The 12,460-nt window shown below is 45.3% G+C and overlaps 1 long non-coding RNA gene across 1 annotated transcript in view; it reads left to right on the top strand.

Moving 5' to 3' along the window:
* The window catches only part of LOC107158742, a 338,106-nt gene extending 327,029 nt beyond the window's left edge, over window positions 1-11,077 (top strand). The window contains exon 12 of the long non-coding RNA XR_007345084.1: window positions 7,956-11,077. This is a non-coding gene — a long non-coding RNA (uncharacterized LOC107158742). The remainder of the gene's footprint in view (window positions 1-7,955) is intronic.
* Window positions 11,078-12,460: the final 1,383 nt, after the last annotated feature.

Below are 12,460 nucleotides of genomic sequence, written 5' to 3'. Positions count from 1 at the left end.
GGTGCGAACTCACATCACAGAAGTTTCCAATCCTCGTCTTCTGGAGCATAGCTCTTGTCCCTCTCCGTCAGGGTTTCAAAAGTGAGAACAGATGTAAAGAATGAGGCCCTGGCGGGCAAAGGCTAAGTGGGATTTATTTCCACTTAATAAAAAAGTGGTTCACACGTAACAAGCATGTCTAAAGAGGTTCCGAGAGTCTCTGGGGCTTCACAGTGATAAAGGGAGAATGTCGGGTTCCTCCGGCCAACGGGGACTCAAGATTGTTTATTGGTGTTGATTGTGTTAAACAGTGAATGAAAAGGGCCTTGCTGGAATAGATACATGACACTTGTGTGAATGGGCCCTTCTTGGAGAAAGAGTGTCTTTTCCCATAACCAACATTTTGCCCTCTCTATTTCCATCCAGATTAATTAAAAAAAAAAATGTGGCCAATTTTTTACCTAGGGGTAAATACCCGTTACTTTATGAATAATGAAAACAGGAAAAAGGAGATCTGTCCCTGACATTCAAAATAAGTTCTCCTATTCCTTAGAAAACTTGGAATGGAACCACCATTTGACCCAGCTATCCCACTCCCCGGTGTATACCCAAAGGACTTAAAATCAGCACACAACAGGGACGCAGCCACATCCATGTTTATAGCAGCACAATTCACAATAGCTAAACTGGAGCCAACCTAGATGCCCTTCAACAGATGAATGGGTAAAGAAACTGTGGTATATACACACAAAAGAATATTACTCAGCATTTAAAGATAATAAAATTATGGCATTTGCAGGTAAATGGTTGGAATTGAAGAATATCATGCTAAGCGAAGTAAGCCAATCCCCAAACACCAAAGGCTGAACGTTCTCTCTGATAAGTGGATGCTGATCCATAATGGAGGTGGGGGTGCATGGGGAGAATGAGGTAGTTTGATTGGGCAAAGGGGAGAAGGGGAGCGGAGGGGTGGATGGGGCAGAAAAGATGGTGGAATGAGATGGACATCATTACCCTGGTGCATATATGACTGTACATGTGGTGTGACTCTACATCATATGCAACCAGAGAAATGAAAAGTTGGGCTCCATTTGTGTACAATGAACCAAAATGCATTCTGCTGTCATATATACCTAATTAGAATAAATAAATTAATTAAAAATCAAACAAAAAAACCAAAATAAGTTCTCCTAATTTTTTCCCTGCGCCTCAAAAACATCCTGTGTTCACCTACAAACAAGCGTGATTTTTGCTCTGGGTCTTTACTCCTCCTCTGGCTTCTCTGGGCAGCAGTGAGAATCAACTCAAGTGTTCTCAACTCTGTTAGCACACATGGTACTAGGTCCCCACCAAAAGGGTAGTGGGAGCATCACAAGGGCAAAAGGAGGTATCTCGTGAGGCAGGAGGAGGCAAGTTCAAAGCCAGCCTTAGCAATGGCGAGATGCTAAGCAACTCAGGGAGACCCTGTCTCTAAATAAAATACAAAATAGGGCTGGGGACGGGGCTCAGGGGTCGAGGGCCCCTGAGTTCAATCCTTGGTATTCCCTCTAAAAAAAAAAAATCTCCTTGGATAATCACTAAAGCATCTCTCTTTAGCAGGTAGTCCATCATGGCGCAAGACAGAAGACAGAAAGATGAACGAGGAAACAAAGCTTTATGTTTATTATATCATTGTTGTTGTTGTTGTTATTGCAATAGATTGTGTTTAAGTCTCAGGTCTAGGAGACACCAAAACACCCACTGTCACCGAGCTCAGCACTACCCTGGTCCCTGGGACCCTGCTGGTGGCCACCATCTTGAAGGTTCAGCCAAGAATCTCCTATCTCCTCGTGAACCATTCACTCCTTCAACATCTACGTATTCATGAATTCATGGGACATACATGTCCTGAACGCTCATTTCCTTGGAGAAATATAGAGAGGATTGCATAACAGGAACATAGACTACTAGTTGACCGTCCTGTGTATTTATGGAATCTGCCTGGCGGTCCTCTTTCCATCGCTGGCTCATGGGATTGTCTCTGATGAAGACTGAAGTTCAGAAGATAATCAGCTGAGTGCATGAGAAACTCCATTTCTATTTATTTCTAGCTTGATCATTAAGGGAGTGACAAAGGCATACTGGTTTGTAGCAATTGCCCCATCCTCGATTGGTGCTGTGACAGGAGTTGATGTCTTCTGGATTCAAGGTGTCCAGTGGGCTCCATGGGATCTGGGCTCTTACGGAACCCTTACCTTTCTGTGCAGCGTGACCTAGGCCTAATTATATGGGTGGGTGGATAATTTTAACTGATCTAGTCCCACCTTATGCATATAGAGCTTCGATTTTTCTGGGAAAGAACAGTGGGCTGGGAATGTTTGTCCACACCTCAAGTCCAGAGAGCAAGTTACCAGCTCAGTTGGTTCTTCTGTTCAATCTTAGCAGAAGTTTCCCATGACCCACAGCATAAAGTCCACACAACACCCAACCAATGAGATGGGACAAGCCAAAACCCACAGCTGTCGAGAGCATTGTCTGCAACGTGAGTTTTGCATACACAATTGTGAGCCGGGCACCTCCCTGAATGAATATTATGCCTTGAGACAACCTCAAATCGCATTCTTAAGCCATCAGCATAAGCAAGACACTTAGAAGTCAACTGGAATGGACATAAAGCTAGCCAGTATTTTAATGAGAACAGAAGTAGATATGCAACATATATAAACAAAAACACTTTAAATAATATTTTTGCATTATAATTTTATGGTCATTTTTTCTTTTTCTTTTTTTTTTTTTTAACTTTCATGTGGGTTTTACCTTGTAGGTAATCTGGGAGTTCAATAATGCACGCACCTATTTTGTGAGGTTATGAATTTCAACAAACTGAGGATTAATTTAAAGTTTAATTTAAAATTTAAGACATTTCTACTTGTTAGAGTAAACAAGTAAAAAAGTTTAGGGCCCGTGGATTTGTTTGCTGGGTAAGGGGTACTTGAAAGAGGACCGGGGTACTCTGTCAGTACCCCTTGTGAAACTGCAGTGTTGTGCTTCTAGAGAGCTTTGGGATATTTGAGTTTTTTTGTTTGTTTGTTTGTTTTTGAAAGTACTGCAAAAGCCAAGAAATTCCCAAAGATAAACCAAAATCATTATTAACATCTTGCAGCAGGATTTTCCCAAATCCCCCAAATAATTCTCTCTAATGATGTCATAAATATTTCAAGTGATAGGAATATTCAGTTACCTTGTCTAACAACACTTACAGAAATGGCCACAAACAAAGATGATAACGTTGTAAGCTCCCTGGGGTGGGACTCTGGGAGTTCTATCTCCTAGGCTTCCCAACTTTCACTTCTTACAGGTCTGCAGACTCCAACCACTATTTACAAAGGGTGTAGAAGTTTAAACCAGCTATAGACAAACTTCTCCTGAGCTATGGTTTGAAAATGTACAACTGAACACCTATACTGATACATCAACAACTCAATCTTGATACGTCAAAGCGCCGTTTTTACTTTGCAAATGAAAACATGAATCACCATTCCTGGTTAGTATATGTGTGAATTTGTTAGTGAAATATGTTTGGATCATTCCATTGATTAACAAACTTGGATACCTCATTACGTACACTGTATTTATTATTTTCGACTTTGCAATACAATAGGTTTGTGCAATTTCAAAACTGGAAGAGCTTACAGAAGAAGGATATGTCTTCTCTTAGTATGGAGCAATTTTGTTTAAGGTATTAAATTATATCAGTTTAAAAGTTCATATGGGGAAATAAAAGATTGCTTTTTACAATATTGTACCACTGGCTTAACTGATAATACTTGTGTGATACAGATTACTTCTTTAAAACAGAGGATCATCAATAAAATATAAAGTTATAGTACACAAAGCTCAAATACATTTATTTCTGCACAACTCTTACCTAAACTCATGCAATTAAAATGATTTGCACAAAATAAAGGCAGTGTAACATCAATTGTTTTGGCATCATAGCCATTGGACGGGCTACCGGCACTCATTTAATTGTGTAAATGGTTTTCCATGTAACTTTCTGTAAGTATTCTGCAAAGGTTTTCAAAAGCATTTTCCCTTCCCTTTATACTTTGAGAAGAAACTTCTAAATGACCAGTCTTCGAAATGCATATGAAATGAAACCTCCTCCTGTCTTTCTGAATGCAATGCCTGGCTTAGAGGGTTCTGAGCCCTGGCCCTGAGAGGCTGGATTTCAGTCTGCTGGTGGCTGTTATTATGGCTCAAGCCCTGGTTGTCACCGGGTAGTGAAGACGCAGAGGATAACAATATGGCAGGAGGGAATGGGCCCTTTGAGTTGCTTTGATATGAGATGTTGCATTTCTTGAAATTGGTAGAGAAAAACTCAATCCCTGGCTCTATGAGTTTCCCCCAGGGGGTGCTCTTCCAAAATGCTGGAACTGACTGACTTAAAACAAGAATTTGTTGTAGACACAAACTTGATCCCCAAAGTTTAACCGTCTGCTAAGATGACAGTTGCATCCAGATAGGGACTTCCATTGGCTGACTCGTTCTACCATGGAACGACCTCAACCATGATGTGTGAGTAGGGGAACCCTCTTCCCGCTTAGGGGTGTGGACGTATCAGGAGTTGGGGATCAGGAGCTACTGAAGAATGTCCGTGGAGAGGCGCGGTGGAGCCCACACATCCATCTCGAACAGAGGGAGGGAGACAGGAGCATTTTGAAGTCATGAAGCTTTGGGAGAATCCCTTGGAAAGATACAGACTGAGTTTGGCCGTGGGGAAGCACCAACCCATAGTCGGAAAGAGACTCATGCTTGAGAGTTCTCGGGTGCCATCTTTACCAGGAATGCAGAGCGTAACAGAAGGGCTGGGCATGGCATGGATGGGAAACCAAGAGTCTGTGACCAAAGCAAGGAACCTGATGAAAAAGTCCCAGGATCAGAGATGGGTCACACGGGGTACCTGTTAATGCCTATGTAATAGGGTCTCAGACTGGCAAGAATTTCTCAGCTTAAAAAAGGATGGAGCTGTGAAGCAGGATGCACAAAGGGGGGTCTCCCAGGATCCTCCTGGAAGAGAGATGTGGGTGCCACTGTGGGTGCAGGTAGAAACAGAGAGGCTCACCTGGAGACCTCTGAAGTCCACCAAGCACTCTGGATGGGACCAAGCCAACTTTTTCCATGTGTCAAACACAGTTATATGAAGACATTTTCAAGGTTGTAGCAGCTATCCGTTGCTGTGTAACAAAACAGTCTCAGCATTATTAAAATAAAAGTTGAAGCTGGGCACGGTGGCACATGCCTCTAATTCCAGAGGTTCTGGAGGCTGAGACAGGAGGATCAGGAGTTCAAAGCCAGCCTCCGCCAAAGTGAGGCCCTAAGCAACTCAGTGAGACCCTGTCTCTAAATAAAATACAAAATAGGGCTGGGGATGTGGCTCAGTGGTTAAGTACCTCTGGGTTCAATTCCCCAGTACCAAAATGNTTTTTTTGGGGGGGGGGTACTGGAGATTGAACTCAGGGGCACTCGACCACTGATCCACACCCCCAGAATGTCTGCATGTCCCAAAAGAACACCTGCTAAAGATGCCTATTAAAGAAAATGTCCCTGAAGTCAGCACGCGGTTTTCTCACTGTCTGGCTGGAGGGACGCAGGCAAGTTCTTAGCCCCCCTGGGCGCCTCTCCTGTCTGGAAAATGAGGAGGACCTACACATAAAGTGGTACAAGGATTAAGATATGGTGTATTTAAAGAAACCACTGCTGGACACACGAAAAAACCCACAATAAACACTGATGATTGTTTTGGTTAACGTGACGCTCATTGATACCACCCCCAGGTCTGATATCTCAAAGGACATCTCCTTCACATACAGGTGCTGGTAATTAGAATTTTTTGTTGGAACAAAAGCATTTCCCAGAGCAGCTTTGGGGAACTGGAGGTGAACATAAGGCTCTTTGGTACCTGGGGTACTTTCTCTGCAGGAAGATTCAGGATAAGTTAAAAACAACAACAACAACTAGCCTTTATGTAGAATGAAACCAATGTATAATTGGAGATTTATTTTATATACAAAAGATGACATTGGCATCGATGAGAGATAGATGAAATTGATAATGGTGTGAGGCACTTTTTAAAAAAGCACCACACCTCTTCACATCTCTTACCAGATGAATGAGGGAGACGATGATATTTTTAAATGACACAAGATTTTGCACACGTTTAAAGGATCTGTTTGCTTATTTCTGAAGTGACGTTGTTGTTCCTAAGCAAGACAGCAGCCCAGAGGTTGTAGAGAACAGCACTGACGGCTCAACTCTGTGAAAGTTGACAAACCCCTCTGTGTCTGACATTCTGAACGGGGTTGTCAATCAAGCACAGAAAGAAACAAACCAGAGCTGGGCGCAGTGGTGCACACCTGTAATCCCAGCGCCTCGGGAGGCTGAGGCAGGAGGATCTCAAGTTCCAAGCCAGCCTCAGCAACAGCAAGGTGCTGAGCAACTCGGTGAGACCCTGTCTCTAAATAAAATACAAAATAGGGCTGGGGATGTGGCTCAGTGGTTGAGTGCCCCTGAGTTCAATCCCTGATACCACCTCCCAAAAAAGAAGCAAACTGGGTTCAACTCAGAAACAAAAATCAGGGCTCAGAATCATAACACTTCTTTTATTTCTATGCAAAAAAAAAAAAATGATTTTAAGAGAAAAAGAAAGTTGGCCCAAGGCATAGCTAAGCAATTAACAGATGGAGTCTGGCCAATGAGCTTTCCCCAAATTGCCGGAACTTTCCATCACGATGAGAAATAAAGATGGAAACAGTACAAAGACATTATTTCTTAACAGATGGCCCAAATTCTTACAACTTCCAATCGACGGTGTTGACAGGGAGGTGGGAGAAATGAGCAGTCACAGAAAATTGTTGTCTAACTGAGCTAACTACTGAAAATAAATCCCACACAATCTGCAATCTGGTTCAGATATCGAACGTCTAAAAAATTCCTGCATAAGTATCTGCAGATAAGATGCCTCAGAACATGTGCGTGTGTATGCAGAGGGAGGGATGGGTGTGGACATTGGGAGGGATAATGCATATGTCCATGCAGACATGCACACAAGATCACACAGACCAACACACACAGAGTGAAATATGGACATGTCATTTTTATGTATTTTAATCTGTGAAATTGTTATGAACAAGAACAAGGTGGATGTCATAGGGTTTGTATGGAAAGATCAGCAAGGCACATTATGTAGGTAGTGAGCACATTAATGGCCCTCCAAATATGTCTGCATCCTAAATTTTTTTCCATTTTTTTTTTCATACTGTGGATTGAACTCAGAGGTGCTTTACCATTGAGCCACATCTCCAGCCATTTTTTATTTTATTTAGAGACAGGGTCTCACTGAGTTGCTTAGGGGGTCTCACTAATTTGCTGAGGCTGGCCTTGAACTTGAGATCCTCCTGCCTCAGCCTCCCGAGCTACTGGGATGACAGGCGAGCACCACTGCACCCAGCTGACGTCCTGATTTCTAGAATTTACATGTATGTGAGCTTTTGTGGCCTGGAAGAATTAGAGTTGCTCCCTGGTGGGCTTTAAAATAAGAAAAGGTGCTGGATCCTGTGGGTGGGTCCAAAGAACCACGAGAGTCTTGTGGGATGGAAGAAGGCAAAGAGATGGAGAGAATAAAGCATTATCCTTTTCAAGGACCCAGCCCAACCGCCATGGTTCTCTTTGAAGATGTGGGATGAGGGGCTGGAGGTAGGGACGAGGCAGGGGTGGACGTCAGAGGAGGTTAGAACACACATTCTCCTCTCTGACCCTGCAGAAGCAAGATAGCCCTGATAACACCTTCATTTCAGCCCGTTATGACCAGTATCAGACGGTGACCAGAAAGGTGAGCTCACAGAAGTGCGTGGTTTCATGTCCCCAAGTTTGTGGTAATCTGTGACGGCCGTGTCCGGAAGCCAATGCTACTTACTAATGATGCCATTTCTTCGCAGGAGGTGTGGACGCCTCCGGATGGGGTTTGGGAGCCGGACGTGACCTTGGAGACGCTGCATTGAGTTGTCACCTGTCAGACAGAACATGCGACTTTGGGTTTAGTCCCAACTGTGAGTCTGAATATCTCATTATCAAAGCCCCTTACCTGGCTTTGGTCTTTTAAGACTCTACGCTTGTGTCATTCCACGGCATATTAAAAGCATCAGGTGTTGTGTGGACAGAGAGAAAAACCCCACCCCGACTCAGCTTCTCCTCCTGAGCGCCACGGTGCTCTCCTGGCTTCTGACACCGGCTGTGGGGCTGGACTGTCCCCGCCCCCAGGCAAGCCATGGATTCTGCAGCAGCCACCCGAGGTGGGTCCTGTTGTCCAATCAGTTCTGACACTCTCTACCTGGAGGTGCCATCAGGTGCTACAGGTCCAGGGCTGCACCCCCAAGAGCCAATCGCAAACCCCAGGTTGCTCCTGGACCCATCACCTGTAAATCAAGTTGCCCTGAACCCCCCTCCCAGGTCTCATCAGTCTGTCCAGGGAGCTGATGGCATCCTGGGAAATGCGCCCACATATCGAGTGTTTGATTGCAAAGAGAATTACAAAGGGTACGGGGGAAGAGATGCAGAGGGGGAGATATGGTAAAAAGGCTGTGGAGCTTCCTGTCTGCACGTGGCCCCCTCCAAGAACAGCCCCGTGATCAGCGATCCAGAAGCCGGCTAAACGCTGTCCTTTCTATTTTTCAGGAGACTTTGCTGCCTCGACATGGGTGCAGCATTAGGGACGTGGCAATGCCGCTGGACAGTCTACTGCTCTGGTGCAGTAGACTGAGCCGGAACCACTACCCAGTCCAACTTCTTGCACTCTCTGGGCTGCATTCCTTTTTCCAGGGTCGGGCAGGAGCCCTTCCGAAATGGGGGTGTATAGATTTGCTATCAGACAAGGGAGGTGCGTTAGTCAGCCTTCCACCACCATAATAAGATACCTGAGATCATTCACTTAGAAAGAGAAAAGATTTATGGTGGCTCACAGTTTGGGAGACTCCCATCTATGGTGCTTTGACCCCATTGCTTTAGGAGGCAGCTTCTCATGTCATGGGCAGGAAGGGAAGGAGAAGAAAAAGGGACCAGGGTTCACGGATTCTCCTAGAGACCACACCCCAATGACCAGAGGACCTCCCCCAGCCCCCTGCTCTTAAAGGTTAGGACACTTTTTAGCAGTGTCACCCTGGGGGGGGCCACGCCCTCAACTCCTGAGCCTTTGGGGACACTCCAGGGTCACATCATAAGATCTCTCCTGCTACTGCCTAGCTTTCTCTGACCCCATTTACGTCCTACCTGTGACTCCACAATTTTAGTTTTCTAAGACCAATTTCTCTGCCGTGCACAGCTCTTTCTGGAACTGACTTCTTACCCAGTGGTAGATAGTTCTGTCAGTGCATAAAACGAAGGGAAAGAATGGTTTCCAATGAGCGACATTTCTTTGGCCAAGATGGCCCCAGAGAATCTGCGCTGGCTCCCGTCATATCCAGAACACTTTTGCAGACCTGGATTCCCCAGGATTAGCCTCAAATCCCTCAGGCTTTCTGAGCTTATTGAATCAAGGACACTGGCTGTCTTTGGATAAACTTTATAGCAACGTCAAGCACCAACCAAGTGTTTTCTTGCTTTTAAAAAATATATACAGGGTGAGAAAAGGAAAAGTGGCCGAGTATTTTTCTGCAGTGCCAATCGCTATATAGAAAAACGTGGAAGAACGAGAGATTATGGACAGCACCCATTTTTAGGTCAATGGACAGTCCAGGCGAGTTATCAGTGGGAAGTCTAGAGACTCCTTCTGACATGTGGACTTGGACATTTTCAAAAGAAGTTGGGGAATGACTCAGTACTGGATTGGATTCCAAGCACCATTTTGGGTTTGCTGTGGGTGGCCCTAGGAGCAGACCGTGTCCACCAGGTCATTTGTCTGCAGGTCACCCCACGCATTCCCGGAGGACTGGGCTTTGAGAATGAACTCCTCCTAGTCGGCACCCTGTCCCACCTACTCCCCCCCGCCCCCAGGAGCCCGGTGTGCAGCCCCGGGTGGGCAAACCCTTCGTGGACTGGATATTCTCCTTTATTCCAGAATTGCCTGGAAGGCGCCCTCCCAGCCCCCAAGCTGCGCCTTTGTTTCCTGAGGCTCCAGTCTCCATGGCTAAGAATCCTGGACAGACATCAAGTGAAGTCCCAGGAGCCAAGTCCCCAATGTCCTGAGTGGCTGAGAGAAGACACAGCCCTGAATGGCAAACAGCAGCCCCAGTGAGAGATTTCTTAAGGGGATAAAACGCACGACAAAGACCTGGAAGAGCTTCACAGAGATGGCGGGGAGTCTCCTCCGTCTCCACAAGAACACAAACTTTCAAGTTCTCCGTTACAGGCTGGGTACTGTGGAATGGGTGTTGACGGGAGCCGGTGCCTCATGGCCCAGCGGGGCTGCCCTCGGCTTGCTTGCAATGCCCAGCCCGTTGGCAAGACTCGTCTATTCCCTGAGTGGCACCCCAAGTGTCCCCTGTGCTTTTGACAGGGATGGGGGAGTCAGCAGCTGGATGGATGCGGATGTTTTGGCTTTGGGTCTCCTTTGAGGAAGTTGGCATTGGCCCTGATGATGAGAACACAGCCCCTGGGAGGGCAGAAAGGGAGGTGCACGTCTTCTCTTGTGCGCACAGTGACAGTGCTATGGAGAGGGTCAGTCCTGCTGGCAGGTGGCAGAATTGGGCTGTGGGCACATCTCGGGAGCCACTCGGAGATGCCCAGGGCAAGTCTCTGGGAGGATGACGTAAGGGGGGCGGTCACCAGCTCCCTGGCCTCTTCTCTCCAGCTTGGCATCGAAGTCACAGCCGGCCATCTGAGGGGAAGACGGGGTTGCAGGTGACCAGGACAGTGAAGAACATTTTGCACCGATGACCTGGAAACGCTGGGCATCTTTAGCCAGCTGTCACCCTTAGCATGGCTCCCCCTGGGAGTTCAGTCCTGGAAACGACTGCAGGAAATCCTAAATCATTGGGTGCAGTTCATATAGGAAAAAAAAAAAAAAGAAAAACATTAAATTATTCTCACATGGACAAAAACATCTGGTGTCTTCCATCTATTCCATCAGCTAACGTTCACACATTAGGGAAAATAATGCTTTGTTGATATTTATAGCAAACATTTGACACAGTTCAGTCCACAGCCACTAGCTTCTGTACAATGCATGAACACAGGATTTTGGGTAACATTTGCCCATGAAATATACCTCCAGCCAGGGAGCGGTGGCACACGCCTGTAATCCCAGCAGCTTGGGAGGCTGAGGCAGGAGGATCGTGAGTTCAAAGCCAGCCTCCACAACTTAGCAAGGCACTAAGCAACTCGGCGAGACCCTGTCTCTAAATAAAATATTAAAAAGGGGTGGGGATGGGGCTCAGTGGTTAAGTACCTCTGGGTTCAATTCCCCAGTACCAAAATGTATGTGTGTGTGTGTGTGTGTGTGTGTGTATACCTCCAAAGTGCGTCCTCGATTTGTAGTGTGATCTGACTTGGCAGTTATTCGGGACTCAAAAATATTGGGTTAAATCAAATCTACCAACCTCATCATTTTAATTTTATCCCAATAGTCATATCAAACCTGCCAAAAGGATTTCTATTTAGTATTTTTTTTTTCTTAAGATCTCCATCCTAGACTTTCCAATTCACCATGCAGTTGACTCTTTGACCTGCAGCAATCAAATTCTTGCAGACCCCAGGGTGCTGAATCATAAACTAAACCATATAAATGTAGCAGTTGTTGGGAAGTCCTTGGTAAATCCTTAAAAGGTGCATCCTAAAGTCTCCCAGATTTACTCAGACCCTGAAAATGGAGGGATCTCTGTCTGTGCACAACAATAAAAGCAAAGACAGTTTTGTCCTATTACATTGGTAAGGAAGGGCGGAGAAACCATAGCAATAGTGTGCATAAAAATGGTAAAGGTTGTGAGTTACCTATCAGTGTCCACGCCAGGGGTCCAGCCCACAAACTGCGGCAGGGAAGCTATGCTGTGGCTCAATTGCAAGTCTTTCATTCTACACCAAGAGTTTGGAAAACCTCATATGGCAGCTGCGTGGTTGAACCAATCGGAACATCACATCAAAGCCTGCACCATCAAGATTCTGAGGGACTCAGTCAGGGGTTGATTCAAAAACAAAGAACAACCCAGAACAAATAATAAGCTGCTTCCAATATATCAAGTTACATTGACATTCAACTTCCTCTCCATCTATACATAGATAATAGCTTAGTGTCACATAGATGTATTGCACTAGAGACTTAGATACATAGAATTCTATGCATATATGCATAGTATTCATGTATATATACAAAGTGTTTCATATTTATAATTTTCAAAATATAGTTTTCCATGCATACGTGTGCATGGTATTTTGTGCATATATACGTGGCATTCCGTACGTATATGCATAGTATTTTCTACTTGCATACATACTTACGCAAATGTATCTGTGT

This window comes from Marmota marmota, unplaced genomic scaffold (genome assembly GCF_001458135.2).
Source record: "Marmota marmota marmota unplaced genomic scaffold, marMar, whole genome shotgun sequence".
NCBI classification, from domain to species: domain Eukaryota; kingdom Metazoa; phylum Chordata; class Mammalia; order Rodentia; family Sciuridae; genus Marmota; species Marmota marmota.
This window is presented reverse-complemented; position numbering and strand designations above follow the sequence as displayed.